The following is an 18,302-nucleotide window of genomic DNA, read 5'->3' as shown; positions in this document are numbered from 1 at the left end:
AATATAAAATTTATTAATTTTATTAATTGCGATTAATAAAATTGCGTTCATCTCATCCAGGAGGCCGAAGTAGGCAAAATATCAAGAGATAACTTTTAATTGGCATTGAACGGTCTACACAATTTTGATATCAAACGAAAAAAGTCAGTGGCGCACATGTTTTTTTTTGAAAATATCCCAGTGATAACCCATATGCACGTCCCTGATGCATTTATTAACACTTTTTTAGCATTAAAATATGTAACATAGTAACACCCTCAAAATTCCATTCAAATCACTAAAAGTACTCGGAAGGAAATTATAATAAATCGAAAGACTATTATGACTTTAACATCCTGTAGCTACGAAACAAAGCAGAATCGGAACTATGTTGGTATGAAAAATAAGTCTTATTTTTATGTGAGGAATCTACCTACGAGAGATGGCACATATTTTTTGAAACACCCTGTATAATTTTTGTTTTTCGATAAGGGGCAAATCATCAATAATAGGTCCACAGCATACTAGATAAAAGTGACGAACTTTTAAAAATCCTGTATTTCAACGGGGACAATAACAAAATATTAAGTGTGCTATATTTTTAGAAAGGTAATTTTAAGTTCTTTTCATTTAATTAAAAATATTCCCAGAATGTCCCAAATAAAAAATGAATTTTTCTAGTGATAACTCGAAACTTATTATTAATTTTAAAAAAATTATACTTAAATCATTAAATTCTATGTAAAAAGGTGTTTTGGAAATGTTTTCATAATACATACAGAATAATACAACAACATAAAAAGTAATGTTTTTGTTTTTACTTACTTACTGACAGCTACGACTGTCGACTGCTTCAACGTATCTGTACCCCAGAAGCAAACTATAGGGAACTTCTAGTGTACAGGATCGGGTACAGGTATGTAGTTTGTATACTAATACCACCGTACGTATTAATAATACCAACTAATACTAAATCGCTGGTGCGTCCGGACTGAATTCGTCTGTGATCGAGTCGCATCGGCTGCGTCTCGACTGCTAGAGCGACCAGTTAAATCGCAGTCGCTGCGTAATTATGGCGCGTTTTTTACCAACTACGAAATTTTAATAGAAGAAATAAACAATAGCCTTCCAATTACGAAGATGAAAATTATAAGAATTTTATTTTTTTCCTGATTAGGCAACTTTCTTGGATCCATTTACTTCGAGATTTACTCCTACGCCAAAATTTTTATAATAATTGTTATCCTCGAATCATATATAGATGGGTATATTTGTATTTCTTTGGTCGAAATTTCAAAAATTATTTTTTTATAAAAATGAGAAATTTAAAAATTATTCAGAGTTTCTATTTTGCAGAAAAATAGTTGTTTGTACTTATTCAGGCCTATGTTATATACGAAACATATAAACTATAATTAATCTATTTCACTGTCTATTTCTTTAATTGGTGCGTCTCGATTTTAGATCGAGACGCACCGGGCTTGAGGTGGCACCGAAAGCACACCTCAACTGCGATAGCGAAAAATCGTAGTCGACAGTGGCAGTTGTTTTAAGCGCAGCGCCGCTGCCTGCGGTACACTGTGCGTTCATGCGACTGTCGCAAGCGCTCTGCGTAGTTTATTTATGGTCGATGCCGGTGCCGCGCGTTTCTGCGGCAACCACAAAAACGCGCAGTGTATAACCGGGATTAGTCGTACCAGTAAAAAAAGTATGTATTAGATATATTTTTTTCTGATAGAATCTACAAATTTTGCGTCACTGATAATTTTTACCATATCGAAATCTAACATTTCTCTAAACAAATTGAATTATTACAAAATCTATTAATTTTAATATATCATATCGAGGGTCACAAGCTCGGTCACAAGGCATGGATCTCGTATGATTTTCTAATAAAATTATATTATTTTTTAAAACAATTTTTGCGATATTTTTACAAAAATAATTCAAAATATTTCATTTGATAATGAAGTATTGATATCTCGGCTCTATAAGATAATTCGTTTAAAAAAAATTATAATAATTTAATATAAAATTGGGTATGTTTAAAAATGAGATACGAGTTACTGCACTGTGACCTTCGATATGCAAAAAAGTTACCGAATTGTACGTAGAATCTGATTCTAAAATTACAAATTATTTTTTTTTTTTTTTTTAGTTTATTAAAAATATAGTGTTTAATCTCCGAACGACAATCAACAATCACAAATCCAAACATTTTTTTGAAGTACCCTGTAATACTCTAACAGTAATTTAAAATGTGCCCTATAACTTTTCCTGTTTAACATTTTGTTCCAAAAAGCGTTAAAAAACAAAACCAAAACAATTTTTTGATATATACCTTGAAGTCGTTAGCTTTTCATTATCTATTATTAATCGTCGTTATTATGAATTAATTACATCCTTAACCGTAAAAACCAAAAATTCTATCTGATGTATGTGAAATTTTCGAGAAAATTTTCTTTTACCCGATCATCACATGAGCCGTTTATATATATTTAGTTAAACAAGAATTTACTGCAAGTTTTTTTTACATAAATTGAAAACATAAATAAAACATATATATATATAATATGTTTTTTTTTTATGTATTTTTATGTATGTTTTTATACAAAACATCTGGGAATTTGCCGATTGACTTCTGAATTCCAAGAGACTGCTAGTGACTGCCGCGACTGCGTAGTGACTGCCAGTGACTGTCTAGCGACTGCCAAGTGACTGCCATGTAATTATTATAGGCGACTGCGATAAGACTACGAATGACTGCCATAAGAATACCAATGACTGCCATAAAAATGCCAATGTCTGCCAGCGACTGCCAAGAAAATGTACATGTAATTCCAACAGTGAGACACCCCTCGTTTGCACCTCAATGGGGAATACAGATTCGGGTCGCCTCGACGTCGGTATCACAAACCAAACCTAATAGGGAATGTAATTCTACCAACTACCAACGTCATATTACGTTGGATTTTAGTCACTTAAAATTCGTCGCTAAGCACTTACGTTACGTTTGGTTTCATATTCGCTACCAAGAATACATAAAAAACCTAAACCAGAGAGCGAGCGAGAGAGGAGTTCAAAGAGTATGGATTCAGATAAATCACTCCCTCGAATAGTAACTAAACAGTGCCTTATTTAATTTCCATATTATAATAATCTGAATTCATAATCCGACAGCAAGTTTTGTTCAACGGAATCACTTTCTTGATATAGTCTGATTAAAGGTACTTGGAACCGGAAAAGACCAACTGAGCGAGCTGCTCTTCAAGAGAGAGGTAGATTATGAAATTAAAATGTCTATAGAAAAGTAACCCGCAAAATATTTTTTTAATTTTCTAGCTGGTTTTATCATAAAACTGAGTGCTGTGCGTTCACACCCCCGAAAGCATGCAAATCTAGCGAGAGAGTTATTCTACACAAATGCCCAGAACAATCTGAGATAAATATAAATTGTAACAAAAACCGGAGTAACACATGCGGCTGACGTATCGCGGAATCTACGTCGTTAAGATAATGGCGGATGCGTCCGCAGGGAGAGAAATTGACTAACTACCATAGTAATAATACCGTCCAAATATCCGACCCGCGAGGGTCTGCCAACATCTAGATCCGTAGTCACACCGGACCGCATAAGTTCATCAAACTCGGACGACGCGCAATCGTATTAGGACGTATACGAATGGTAGATAGTATCCAACGTACGCAACGTAACCTCACTTTGCGTTTTGCGTATCAATGATTTATGGATTTTGGTGCAACTATATTTTAAGTTTTTGTTTTCTCGTTAAAAATAATGGGCAGCCACTTTTTAAAGCCTAACCTCACATGTCGGTGGAGGATGGGGTCTGCTGTTTTCCTAAGCTAAAAAAATGAAATTACAGATGCACCCGTGAAATGCAGCATCTCTTCCGGATAAAAAGCATTTACTGGTGGAGGCAAGACATCAGTACTACTATTAGAGTGTGGCAAAAGACTCGACCTCTTTCTGTAAAATGTAGATGAATATCTAAATGCTTTTTTAGTGTTTTTTTAGGCATAAATAAAAAATATTTAAAATTTGTTTTTACAAAAAGCTTTTTTAATTAGGTTATGTTCATGACGTTCATTAGGTCGCAAATGCTACTTAAATGGGTTGTAATTTACAGACATAAATAGAGATAAGTAAATTAGGTTATAAATACAAACATAACCAAACAAAAAATTGGACGTTAGTTTAGGGATTATTAGTGAGACGTATCCTATTCGGACAACGGGTAAACGTCGGGCTAGTTCAAGTATTATGTACGTCGTGCAAGCCAACATGGGAACGACGTTGGGAAATTAAATAAACAATGGGTACGTTGTTAATTTTGTACGTCGTCAGATCGTTGGATTTACCGACTCGGATCCAACGACGTCGCTTTTAATAGGAAAGCGACGTCACAGGTCGTATCACGAGCACCCGACCTAAATTTGCACAAAGTCTGACGTCGCTTCAGGTCAGATTTAGTTCGAAGTCAGAGCTACTTGGGTTACTAGTTTGGTTACTAGTGATATTATTTTGTGAGGAAAATTGCTTCTTGACCTCAAGGGCTTATGCTGAAAGATATCCAAATAGGAACCTTCCAGATAAGCGTTTCTTTGAAAAACTTCCCAAGTAACATTTTCACGACTTGCGACCACATGTTTACTAAACACAACGTTGGATTAGTTACAAAAAATAGTTAGCTCCGTACCTTGGGTATTGAAATAAATTTAAACGTTTTTATAACGTTGTGCCGACGTTGGACTAGTACTACAGCAAAGTAGAAGCTTCTGCGACGTCGAATAAACGTTGTCTGGTAACCTTTTGCTAAGTGATATTTAGGTGATTCGGACAACGTAGTTACAACGTTGACAATAGAAAGTTTTTCGACGTCAGTTTCAAAGACCTATTCCACGTTATGCAAACGTCGTATGTTTTACTAACCTAATGTCCCAACGTTTTTAGATTTCCTTATTTTTACGTTGGTAGGACGTCGAGTCACTACCTTTTTGCAACTGTATTGAACCATAACCTTAAATCTTAAATTTTCTCTTCATTGTTCTGTTCAGTCAGACAGTTCAGTGTTGTTTTTGTTTATACAGGGTGTTTCAAAACAAATGCGAAAAACTTCAGGGGGTGATTCCTTGTTCAAAATAAAAGATAGTTTGCTTCATAAACCTTGGGTCAAAAGTCAACCATTAGGGAGATATCGCAGTACAAAGATGGCGGAAAAATAATGTTCTTATTTTTTATCTTGAAAACGAAAAGAGATAGACTAATAAATTTTTATGGAAGCATTACTGTAATGAAAACACACTTTCTGGTAATTTTTTCACTTTTTTTTAAAAATGAGTGGAAAGGGTTGAAATAAACTACCCCTATCATTCTGTTAACGAATAAAGAAAAATCTATCGTCATATAAAAATAATTGAGGTTTAGTTTAGAAACTTTTTATCTCTTTTGTATTTTTTTTTATAAAAAAAAAAAAAATTTGAAACAAAATAAAATGTAAAGCATTACATTGTCAGGACTAAAAATATTGTTAGATTAAGAATCTAGTGATAATAATGATAATAATAATAATCTAGATAATAACGTATTGCAGTAGGGTAATGTCAAATAAAACAATATTAGAAACATCCTAAAAGTGACAGCGGCCGACTAGATTTTTTCCTAAAAAATTACAGCTGCCCACTAGATTCTTTATCTAAAGATGTTTTCTAAATTGTAAATTAAAAAAAAACTTTTTACATTTTATTTTTTAATTTCAAATCGGTGAGAGTTTTATCAAAAAACACAAGAGATAAAAAGTTTCTAAATAAACTAAATATCAAAATTATTTTATGTGTTTGATAAGATTTTTCTTTAAATTTCATTAACAGGAATGATAGGGGTAGTTATTTCAACCCCTTCCACTCATTTTAAAAAGTGAAAAAAATACCAGAAGGTGTGTTTTCATAACAGTAGAATTATACTGAGAAGTGTGAATATACTTTTGAATTGAACACTAATTTTGGAATTGAATTCGAAAATTAAACAGACGAGCCTTGAATTATTCCATAATTATTTGTGAAACCAGCAGCCGCACATCCCTGGAAAACCTTTTCCCATTCCATCAATAAAAATAAAATTGAAATGTTATCAAATACCCATGGTTAAATATAAGAAAAAAAAAAAATCGAATTAAAATCTTCCGTAATACGGCTCTACGCGCCACAGGTGGAGGCTATGCATCGACCGAATGAGGCTGACTGTCGGTCACTTAATTCAGTTAGCGCATCGTCTGAGTGGGGCGTTTTAAATTCGAGCGTGGAAAAAATTGGCGAGTGTCCAATCTATATTATTCTGTAAGCTGCGACCAACCGTACACATTTTACCATAATTATCCCAATTTAGGATAAAACGCGACTCAGACGCCATATTAGTTTTGTATTTCTGTGAATTAGAGGATTTTAAACAACGTTGCAGTTTGTACTCAATTAGGCTGCTAGCCAACGTCGGTGTCCACCGTGGTTCTGACCCAAAAATTATTCTTTAACTAGTGTAGATTAGGGTTATGCACTGAGGTTGTGCTGATCGTTGAGTTCTGATTGCTTCATTCTGCAGTGACAACGTTGTCCCGACGTCCAAATGCTGCTTGGGTTCTTGTCCTATTTCGCAGAGCTGTTAGTGGGTTTACAAAAAACCCATTAGGCAGAAACCTGTCGTTGGAAGTGAAGAAAATGAATTTGCCGTAATTGGCTCTTTTATAGAAAATCCATATATCTACAAGTAATCGTAAAATAATTCAAAGAACTACTTATTCGTTTTTCTTGATAGAATAATCTACATATATAAAATGCTAATGTTTATCTTTGTCGTCTCTACTGAAGTAACGACTTGCTCTAGAAAGTTGCTTTTTTTACTAAAAGATAGCTAATTGGCTCTTCTAAAAACTGTCGTCACCCGATTTTTTGTTTTTCATTTAATTAAAAAATAAAAATAAAAATATTTTTTTTCTTGACGACGTGGCGGATGCGCCAGGCTTCAACTAGTAAATACATATTTAATGAATATTATTTATTAAACTATTGTAGGTAAATTAAATAAAAGTAAATTGGTATAAATTTAAATAAGTCCATAAACTAATTTTAATTTTGAAAATAGCTACTAACTGTCACTAGAAATTTGCCATGACAACACTAGCCATCTTGATTACAATTTTATTGAAAAATCGCTTTTTATTTAAAATCTGTGCCAGATAGGTATAGGAAACCCTAATATAGATTGAAAGAGCATTTAAATCTGCTTTGACTTATTTAAAAAAATACATAGTGTTGCATTTGAAATAACGAAGTTTTTATGTAAAATAAATATTTAAAATGGACCAGCAATTTTTGATAAATCTGCATACATTAAAGGGAGGAATATCATTTTTCTGTAAAGTTTATTTTTCTACCTTTAAACTCAACCCAAGAATTAATTCTGAAAAGTAATGTACAGGGTGTTAATAATCTATTCTACTGTGGCATGCAATGTTAAATATCTTTAAATATCTCAAAAACCAAAGATTTTAAACATATTTAACCCTTATAATAAATACCTTTTTTTGGGCTCAAGAATCCAAAAATGAAATAAAATACTGGGTGTTCCATAAGAAAAAAATATAACTTTGGTATGGATCTTAGTTCTGAAACACCCTGTACATTTCAAAATAATTTTAAATTGTCCACATTACCTCCCCACATATACCCATAAAATATTTTGTTTCTACATCTTTTCGTTTTCGTATAATCAACCGAGGAGAATGAGGTGCGCCACCCTGTATAACTTACCCAAGCAGGATTTGGACGTCGGGACAACGTTGTGTCACGCGACCAAACGTCGGGGCGCAACGTCGGCACAACCTCGTGCCAACCCTAGTCTGCACTAGTTTGGAGAATAATTTTTGGGTCGAAACGACGTTGGATACCGATGTTGGCTAGAAGCCTAATTTAGTACAAACTGCAACGTTGTTTAAAATCCTAATTCACAGAAATACAAAACTAATATGGCGTCTAAGTCGCGTTTTATCCTAAATTGGGATAATTATAGTAAAAATATTATTTTTATGATTTAGTTAGAGACATATGTCAGATGGCAGTGAAGGAAAATAAAACAAAAGTATTTAAGTGTGGAGGATGTTTGAAGATCATAATTATTGAAACACTTTAACCGACTCTGTAACTCGTTACCCAAGGCAAAAAGTTAAACGCAAACAACTTTATTGATAAATGTATTGTTTCTACTTTGAAAAATACTAATGGGCCTTAAAATTAAAGAAGTTTTAAAAAAAAAATTGAAGTTTTTTTTTAGTAAAATGAGAATAATTTATTCGCAGTCGAAAAAATTGTTTCCGCGTGTTTTTTAGGGTCAAATATTTCAAGTTAATGTATTCAAAAAGCAGGAATTGCTATTTTAGGAAAATGGATGATGAAACATTTTCTTATTTAACAACATGGCGGCTTTCACTTTGTTGTTTTGGAGATTAAGATGGAGTAGTTCGAGTAGTCGCATACTGGACTAATAAAGTCGCAGTTCGGCCTTAACAGGTAGTATATTAGTCGCAAGATTGCCTAATTTAGTCATCTTAGAGTCTAGCTTGTGCCGCCCTCTATAATCTAAATAAACGAGGGAGTGGATAAACATCGGTAATATATGTCGATGTATATTTAAATTTAGTTTTATATGTACCTTTCTTATGTCCCATTTTAATTAGTTTTTTTTATAAAAACAAAAACAGCACTGAACTGTCTGACTGAACAGAACAATGAAGTGAAAATTTAAAATTTAAGGTTATGGTCCAATACAGTTGCAAAAAGGTAGTGACTCGACGTCCTACCAACGTAAGAATAAGGAAATCTAAACAACGTTGGCATTAGTAAAACAGACGCGTTTGCATAACGTTGGAATAGGTCCTGAAACTGACGTCGGAAAACTCTATATTGTCCAACGTTGTAACTACGTTGTCCGAATCACCTAAAGATCACTTAAGCAAAAAGGTTACAAGACAACGTTTATTCGACGTCGCAGAAGCTTCCTACTTTGCTGTAGTACTAGTCCAACGTCGGCACAACGTTATAAAAACGTTTAAATTTATTTTAATACCCAAGGTAGGGAGCTAACTATTTTTTGTAACTAATCCAACGTTGTGATTAGTAAACATGTGGTCGCAAGTCGTGAAAATGCTACTTGGGTAACACTATATTAGAAATAAAATTTCCTATATAGCAACTGTTATTAAATAAAAAAATAGAAAGTAACGGCACGCGAGGTTCCCAAGCGGTCACCCATCCAAGTTCTAACCGCTACTTCTTTGTTCAAATAATTTTGATAATTATAACTTTGTATGATTTGTACCCGTATTTTATTGTTTTGTTACTTGACTTTGTTCGTTTGACAAATCGTCACCCTAGAATACAATTGTTCTATAGACCATTTCGATGAAACTGATAAAACAAGGTTTAAAGTTTAAATTGGATATCCGTGAACACTATATACCAAAATGGTTCTATTAAACATATAAATTAAAGGTAATATAAAAACCTATCAAAAATATTTATTTATTTTACTTTTAGAAACTTTATTTAAAAGATATTATAGTGATTTTAGATTTGGATATAGAACAAATGTGTCTACTAGCTGTGTAAAAAATAAAAACCTAAAATACAATAGTAGTAATTATTCGTCTGCATTGTTTATTAAAAACTATCATTTTTTTCCGCCTATTTGTTTGGTATGTATATTGTTAGAATAACTTAAGCATATTTTAAATCTGATTTCTAACTTTCATTGGATTATTTAAATGGTTTTTTAGCTATATCTAGTATTGATAGTATTAGAGAACGATTGAGCAAACAATTGAGTTGAAGCAGCTGGTTTCACGAAATTCCAAAGTGTGAAACATTCGCATTTGCTAACAAATCAGGCAATCAGTGCTTTTCAAAACGAACAATTGAGCAGTCAATTGAGTTGAAGCCGCTGGTTTCACGAAATTCCAAAGTGTGAAACATTCGCATTTGCTAACAAATCAGGCAATCAGTGCTTTTCAAACGAACAATTGAGCAGTCAATTGAGTTGAAGCAGCTGGTTTCACGAAATTCCAAAGTGTGAAACATTCGTATTTGCTAACAAATCAGGCAATCAGTGCTTTTCAAACGAACAATTGAGCAGTCAATTGAGTTGAAGCAGCTGGTTTCACGAGATTCCAAAGTGTGAAACATTCGAATTTGCTAACAAATCAGGCAATCAGTGCTTTTCAAACGAACAATTGAGCAGTCAATTGAGTTGAAGCAGCTGGTTTCACGAGATTTCAAAGTGTGAAACATTCGAATTTGCTAACAAATCAGGCAATCAGTGCTTTTCAAACGAACAATTGAGCAGTCAATTGAGTTGAAGCAGCTGGTTTCACGAGATTCCAAAGTGTGAAACATTCGAATTTGCTAACAAATCAGGCAATCAGTGCTTTTCAAACGAACAATTGAGCAGTCAATTGAGTTGAAGCAGCTGGTTTCACGAGATTCCAAAGTGTGAAACATTCGAATTTGCTAACAAATCAGGCAATCAGTGCTTTTCAAACGAACGATTAAGCAGTCAATTGAGTTGAAGCAGCTGGTTTCACGAGATTCCAAAGCGTGAAACATTCGAATTTGCTAACAAATCAGGCAATCAGTGCTTTTCAAACGAACAATTGAGCAGTCAATTGAGTTGAAGCAGCTGGTTTCACGAGATTCCAAAGTGTGAAATATTCGAATTTGCTAACAAATCAGGCAATCAGTGCTTTTCAAACGAACAATTGAGCAGTCAATTGAGTTGAAGCAGCTGGTTTCACGAGATTCCAAAGTGTGAAACATTCGAATTTGCTAACAAATCAGGCAATCAGTGCTTTTCAAACGAACCGATTTGCCGCCTATTTGACAAACGAACGTTTAGTGGTGCAATTTCACCCGCTTAAAACAAAAGCCTTAAATTTAACTAAAAACAGATACATAGGTACATTGTATGTTAGAGAGAAAGAGATCGAGAATAAATGGATATAGAACAATCTAATTTTTATGCATAGTAATATAACATATTTTTTGATCTAGTATTTTCGTTCCATATCCACTTCTTAGGATAAAGAACAGAATAATTTTATTTTTTTTATTACAGACTGTAGGATAGTAGCCTTAAATAGTGATTTTTGGATGTAGGCCATTATATGGTTTCGCGACTTTCAAATTAATATGGATATAGTACAAAATATTAGATTTTTTTCTTTATTTGTGAATTTGGCTATATTGTTTTTGTGGATTTAGAACAAGCGAATTCTGCATAAAAAATGGTGTATGTAACTCATTTTACCCCAAAAGTGGATATAGAACAACCTAATTGTATGGTGACGAAATATGTTTGACCTATTTTGATTGTTTTCTTTATATTTTTAACTTTTGTGCTTGAGTATGGGATTTGATTCCCGAAACATGTTGCTCCCCGCTTATTTAAAATAGTAAAAATTTAATATAATTTTTTTTATACAAGACTGTGAATTTGAGTCTCCTTTCCCTCAGTACAAGATTTTAATTAGTTAAAAGAACATAACATATAACTTGGTATACTGATGCTTCCAAAACAAATGCAGGAACAGGGATCGAAGTGTTTGTGTCGAAATCTAAATACAACTCCGAACCAACGGGTACCTACCCTACTTTTGAAATATCCATCTTATCTGATAGTCAAACAGCGTTAAAAGCGATCAACTCAGTATCAATCAATTCGAAGTATAGAGATTTAAAATATCCGGAAAAATTGAGTAATAGCACAGATAAATGTTATCTGTACTATTGGTAATAGAAAAGAACCGGGTTTTTTACCGAAAAAAAAACCGGAAAAAACAGAAAAATTGAAATTGTGTTAAAGCTCAAAGTATAATAGTCTGATAAGGAAATTAGCCCATGTAAGCATCATAAAAACTTTTCTTCTTTTTTAAAATCATTATAAATTAATTTAATTAAATTTTGATAAAAAATACATCCTACGTATCATTTTTACATATTTACATTATTATTTTACATTATTATTTTACGTTTAATCAGAAACAAATAGAAAACAAAACAGAACATAAAGAAACAAAAATTCGTAGCTGTAAAATAAACTAAAAAATATTAAATTTGGAAAAAAAACTAAAAAAAGAAACAAATAAACGGCACCATCGACATCGACACCGACACCGGTCTTGATCTCGACACCCGTGTTTATCTCGACACCGGTGCTCATCGCGATACCGGTGTTGAGATAAAAACCGGTATCGAGATAAATACCGATGTTGTAGATGAACACCGGTGCTGAAATGAATACCGGTGTTGAGATCTCCACACCGGTACACCGACTGAAACACCGGTGGTCATCAATACCTAACACCGGTGTTTAAAACTCAACGATGAACAGGTCTAGTTGTAGTTGCCACGATATATGTATTTCATATTTCAAAAATTCCCAAAATCAGAAATCGAGAAAGGACAAATTCGTGAATCAGGGAGCCTATCATATGGGTCTATTGGTTCCAATTCATTGATTTAAGAAATAATTTAAAAAAATTCTAATATTTTCAAAAGGTGTGAGTGGGAGTCCCATCTTACTGAAAGTATATTTCACGTAAATTAGCTAAAGGAATATCTAAAACTTCCGGTACGATGGCTTCCAAGATTTACAAATAGCGGTAGAGTTAAGTTTCGCTAATATACAGGGTGTCCCAGAAATAAGTGCAAGTATTTTGATGGTAGATCTCGATAAAAGAAACATATTTTCTCTTTATCGTTTTTAAATAAGACGAAAATAACGGAGTTATTTTACTTTGAAAATTTCCAAAAAATATATTTTGCTAAATTTTGAGAACCACTGGATATTTTCTGGATTTTCTTTCTTGTAAATTTAATCTAATAACTATGTTGCCATTATCAAGAAATCTCCAACAAAGTCCTCCTACTGTGGGTGCCAGCTCACAAAGGGATAGAAAATATATCTAGCTAGAAAAGGATCGGACACTTAACTAACTGAACCAGAACCGTTCTTTCCAACTGGAAACCAACTAACAGCGGAACACAAGAACTTGGAAGACTCCATTCGTAATCTGGAATGGGAATCCTAAGAACGGTCTAAGACACTCGAAGAAGTTTCTCAGGACTTATGATCGAGAAAATTCAAAGATTTTCCTTGATTTAAGTAAGAACAATCTTAGGATTGTTACGGGATTTTTAACAGGGCACGAAAAACTTAACACTTGACTTGTCTCCTCAACGAACACCTTAGCTGTTTAAAGACAACGGCGAATGCAGATTCAGTGGAGAAAAATGGGAAAACACCAGAACATCTCATCACTGCGTGAGCCGAGATGACAACCATTCGTGCCATAAAATTTGGTACGACTGATATCGGGAGATATCAGTGTGATACCTGGGACTATAAAGTTTTTATCGCTCACTTGACGGAAGCGAAACGAAACGAACAGAACGGAAAAAAATCCGGCCGAAATAAAAGGATACAATTGAAGATAGGCGCGCCCATTACGCCGAACGGAATCCGTTCAGCATAATCGCTCCTTGATTGATTTGTATGCTTTTATTTCGTATCCGACAAGTGAGCGACAAGCTTAAGATGAGTTATAACTCAAGAAAGGGGACACAATAGATCTGTAAAGTTGCGGTGTTTAGCCCCCCTCCCACTCATGACACAGGCGCTGTCCCAGGGCACGGCTGTTTTAATAAATATATCTATCCCGGGATTGATCACAAAGGATCACAATCAGAAATAATTTAATCAGCTACATACAATATCGAAAAGAAAATGCTTTATTAAAGTAGACAAAACAAAGTACCTACCACTCATATTTAGTGATTAAAAAATCAATTCTTGTTGAAAAAAATAATAAAATATATAGCACAACACGGAAATACCTCTAACCACAGACTAAATGTACTATAGGACTATAGTACCACAGATAGTACTACTAACTAAATTAGTTTGTGCTCTAACTTTTAAATATTGACGTTCTGCTTAGTATAAATAAAAATGACCTTTGAAAGACTAAACTGTACAAAGTCGAATCATTTTAGATGGGGCATTTAAATTTTTCGAGATTTTCAGGATCCCGGGATTTAATATCGGGATCCCGGTTTAGAAACGCTAGCTATAATTTAGAATATATAATTAACGGCGACACGTATTGATGTATTTCGAGAGCAGATCCTACGTCGTTGGTCCATGTGATACAGGGTGATTTTTTTTTAGTCGGTAGGTTGCTACCTAGAATACGACTGAATCCGTCACACTTCGGTTGCTAGAGCAATCGACCAGGCGTCAATGAAGATTTTTAGTGTTCCGTACCCAAAGAGTAAAAACTAAAACGGGAACCCTATTATTAAGACTTCGCTGAACCGTTATAGCTAGACAGTTGAATTTTTTACAGATAATGTATCTATGTTGCCGCTATAAGAACAAGTACTAAAAACAGAATTAAATAAATGTTTATAAATAAAAAAGTACTTTCACTAAACATTATCTTTGTTGGAGCCGTAGTTACGCGGGTTCGAATCCTAGTCAAGGCGACTTTTTTTAATCGTTTTTTTTTAATTTTTACATATTTTTACATATTTATTTTTACTACATACAATTTTTAGTAATGTGTTTATTTTTTTTTAAATTACTTATACGCGCATTAAAAATTTCAGCTAAATCGGAAAAAAAGTTTATAATAATATAGTGTCTAATGTTGTATAGATAATGAATATGTACCATTCATCGGAACCCTTCGTGCGCGCGTCCGACTCGCACTTGACCAATTTTTTTTTTTACAACCCCCATCAGAAAAAAATATTCGTAATATTTGTATAGAATGTATAGGGTACTATGATATCAAAAACGACTCAAAAGAAACAAGTGTTTAACGTACTTAAAGGCTGAAACAAATTACGGCTGTAAAGGCTGTACAAAAACTGGTTCTTAGCAGTTGGTCTGAAAACGGTTTGAAATTATAATTTCATAAACGAGTTTTGTTTTAGTTTTGCCCTAGTGTTTCCAATTTCTCAGCAACAGACATTAGTTAACAGTATTTTTGAGGGGTCTGCTGGAAACATTTTCCTATAATACAATATACATCGTCGACTCTGTCACTCTGTATGTGATTTTGCAGCTGAATGACTTCTTTGCATTCTTCTCGATCGTTCTATGGATTTTGCGCTCGCACCAGTTAAGTTTCATCACTGTAGCCATTAAAAACTACTATAGCTGGGACATTTTTGGACACAACTTGACTATGTTACTGCCCTTACTGATACAAGAAGGAAATAGATACACGAACCAGTTTTCGCTCCTAAAGATGTTTATATGAACGTAGAATAAAGCACAATAAAGGGTATTCGGGAAAGCTAAAAAAACAATTATATTTTATGCGACATTTCGCGACTTTATTGTCGCTTCTTCAATCACTAAAACATTTAGTACTCAAAATGCCTGCAAAAGTGATTTATGACTACTCTAACCCCTCACACTAAAGAACACCACTAATTGTTTTCTTTGAGCCTTCCCAAATACCCCAGATTTTTTCTATATACTAATTACTGGGAACAAACAATAATCATAAAGTTTATATTAATACCTATTTGATACCAAATAGTATTTGATATATTTATATATTAAATATATATATATATATATATATATATATATATATATATATATATATATATATATATATATATATATATATATATATATATATATATATATATATATATATATATATATATATATATATTAAATATATATATTATTATATACCTATTTGATACCAAAATACTATTTGATACCAAACCAAACCAAACCTTACATTTTTGACAAAATAAATACCGTATGATCGAATAAAAACGGCGTCAGCGATGGCTATGAAATGAAGATCGCTGTCATTTTATCTGTAACATTATATAGAAAATGTCATCGATCGTCATTTCCAAGCCAACTTGACGCCGTTTTTTTCGATCATACGGTATTAATATTAGAAATCCTCCTGGTCATGAATTATATTCATATTTCGTTTCAGCCAGTAAAAGCTAATTTTACTTTTAATTATTCCAGTTCTCAGAAACTCAATCACACTCGGAAGTAACGCTCCAGTTTAACAACTACTAAGATAATTTCTAATACAGATGTTTTTGAAGTTAACTTTATTCCTCTTCTTCTGGAAAATACTTTGCGATTCGCTCATTTCGAACTCCTAGTAAAACTATACCGAAAAAAGCAGATGTTAGTAACCATTTTCGCATAAAATCATATCAAAAAGTGATTGAGTATGGCACACTTACTGAAATTCAGTGTCTCTCCAACGTGAAACCACTCTTAGTTAAGACAAATTTATGTAAATTAGTCTAGTTTCTGGGTTATATATTTTTTGTTTCATACATATATTGTATTTGTTATTATTTCTAACAAATCAAAAAGAAAATTTCGATTACATGACAAATTTTCCGATTAACATTATCTATCCAGGTGTACAGGGTGGGTCAAATTGAACGCTTTTGAAGGGAAACACCCATAGACGAAAACTAATATTGGTATCTGGGGCTCAATTTTTTTCAAAAATATGTTGGTGAAAACCGCACATCGATATCTGTTACTGTTTCAGAGTTACGGGGTGTTTTTCAAAAATGTGTATGTTTAACAAATCGCTGTAACTTTTTTGCTATGGAAAATTTTGTATTTTTATGAAAACATTTCCAAAGCACGTTTTTACGTAGAGTTTAATGGTTTAAGTATAATTTTTTTAAAATTAATAATTTAAGAGTCATTAACAGAAAAATTGATTTTTTATTTGGGACACCCCAATATTGTATATTTTTAATTAGCCGAAAAGAACTTAAAATTACCTTTCCAAAAATATAGTACACTTGATATTTTGTTATAGTCACATTCGAAATACATAAGTTCGCCATTTTTAGCTAGTAGGCCCCTTGTTGATGATCTGCCCCTAATGGAACTCGAAAGCATATTTTTCCAGCAAGAAGAGGCACCGCCTCAGAACGTTGAAGTTATCTGCAAGTTTTTGCAGTCAATTTCTAGAATAATTGAACAGCTAATCAACATCCTAGCCGTTGGTCATCGAGGCTACCGGATTTAGCGCCTGTGGATTTTTATCTTTACCAAAGAGTGAAGATTCTTATTTTCAAATTGCCCGTATAATCTAAACAAGAAAGTACTTAGCGGTTATGCGAGGGTGAAAGATATCCCCACTGACTGAGTTAATAAATTTTGCGAGAAATGTTCAAAAACGGTCCCGTCTGTCCATAACAGAAGACGGTCGACATTTCGAACACCTGTAGCAAAATCTCATGTCTTGGTTTGCTATTTATTTGTGTTGTTATTAGATATACATAGTTTAAATCTGTTGATGTTGTTAAATATAGTTCATATTGTTATAAAATTCTGCATCTCTCATTGCAAATATTATTTTCGTTTTAATTGCTGCTAACAGCTAGATTTTTTTTACATTACACCCGGGCCGTTCAAAACCTACTTATTCAAAGTGAGCGAATTTTTAAAACCTCTATAGCGGAACTGAGCAAAATATCAAGTATGCTATACTTTTTGAAAGGCAATTTTAAATTCTTTTCGATTGAATTAAAAATATACAGGATGACCCATATAAAACATCAAATTTTCTATTGATAATTCTTAAATTATTAATTTTACAAAAATTATACAAATCATTAAATTCGACATGTAAAGGTGCTTTGGAAACGTTTTCAGAAAAATACAAAATTTTCCACACCGAAAAAGATACAGTGATTTGTTAAAAATGCACATTTTTGAAAAAACCAGTAACACCGAAACGGTAACAGATATCGATATGCGGTTTTCACCATCATGTTTTTGAAGAATAACATAATTTATATACCACATCAATAAAAACTGATCATTTTAAAAATAACAATTTATTATTTTCTATTATTGACGAACAGCGGTTACTGTCTCTATTAACATTAAAGAGCAAAACTGCCTAAAAGAGAAATCTACCACAATTCACTTTTTATGATTTACAAGTTACTTAAATGTTTTAGAAACCTAGAATATTTGGATTATCAGTAATATACATTACAAACAAGATACTAGATGAACTGTTTAGATATATTGTAGTAATTTCTCATTTTATATATTTTTTTAATACCTACTGAAATATTTAAAAATATAAAACAATTTAAAAAGTATAAAATTATGACAAGTTTCATGGTAAGACTAAAAAGATTACCACAATGTTTGATCGTTGAAAAAG

Source organism: Sitophilus oryzae, unplaced genomic scaffold (genome assembly GCF_002938485.1).
Source record: "Sitophilus oryzae breed Bouriz unplaced genomic scaffold, Soryzae_2.0 scaffold_578_pilon_pilon, whole genome shotgun sequence".
Taxonomy (NCBI): Eukaryota; Metazoa; Arthropoda; class Insecta; order Coleoptera; family Curculionidae; genus Sitophilus; species Sitophilus oryzae.
Note: the sequence above shows the minus strand (reverse complement) of the source record.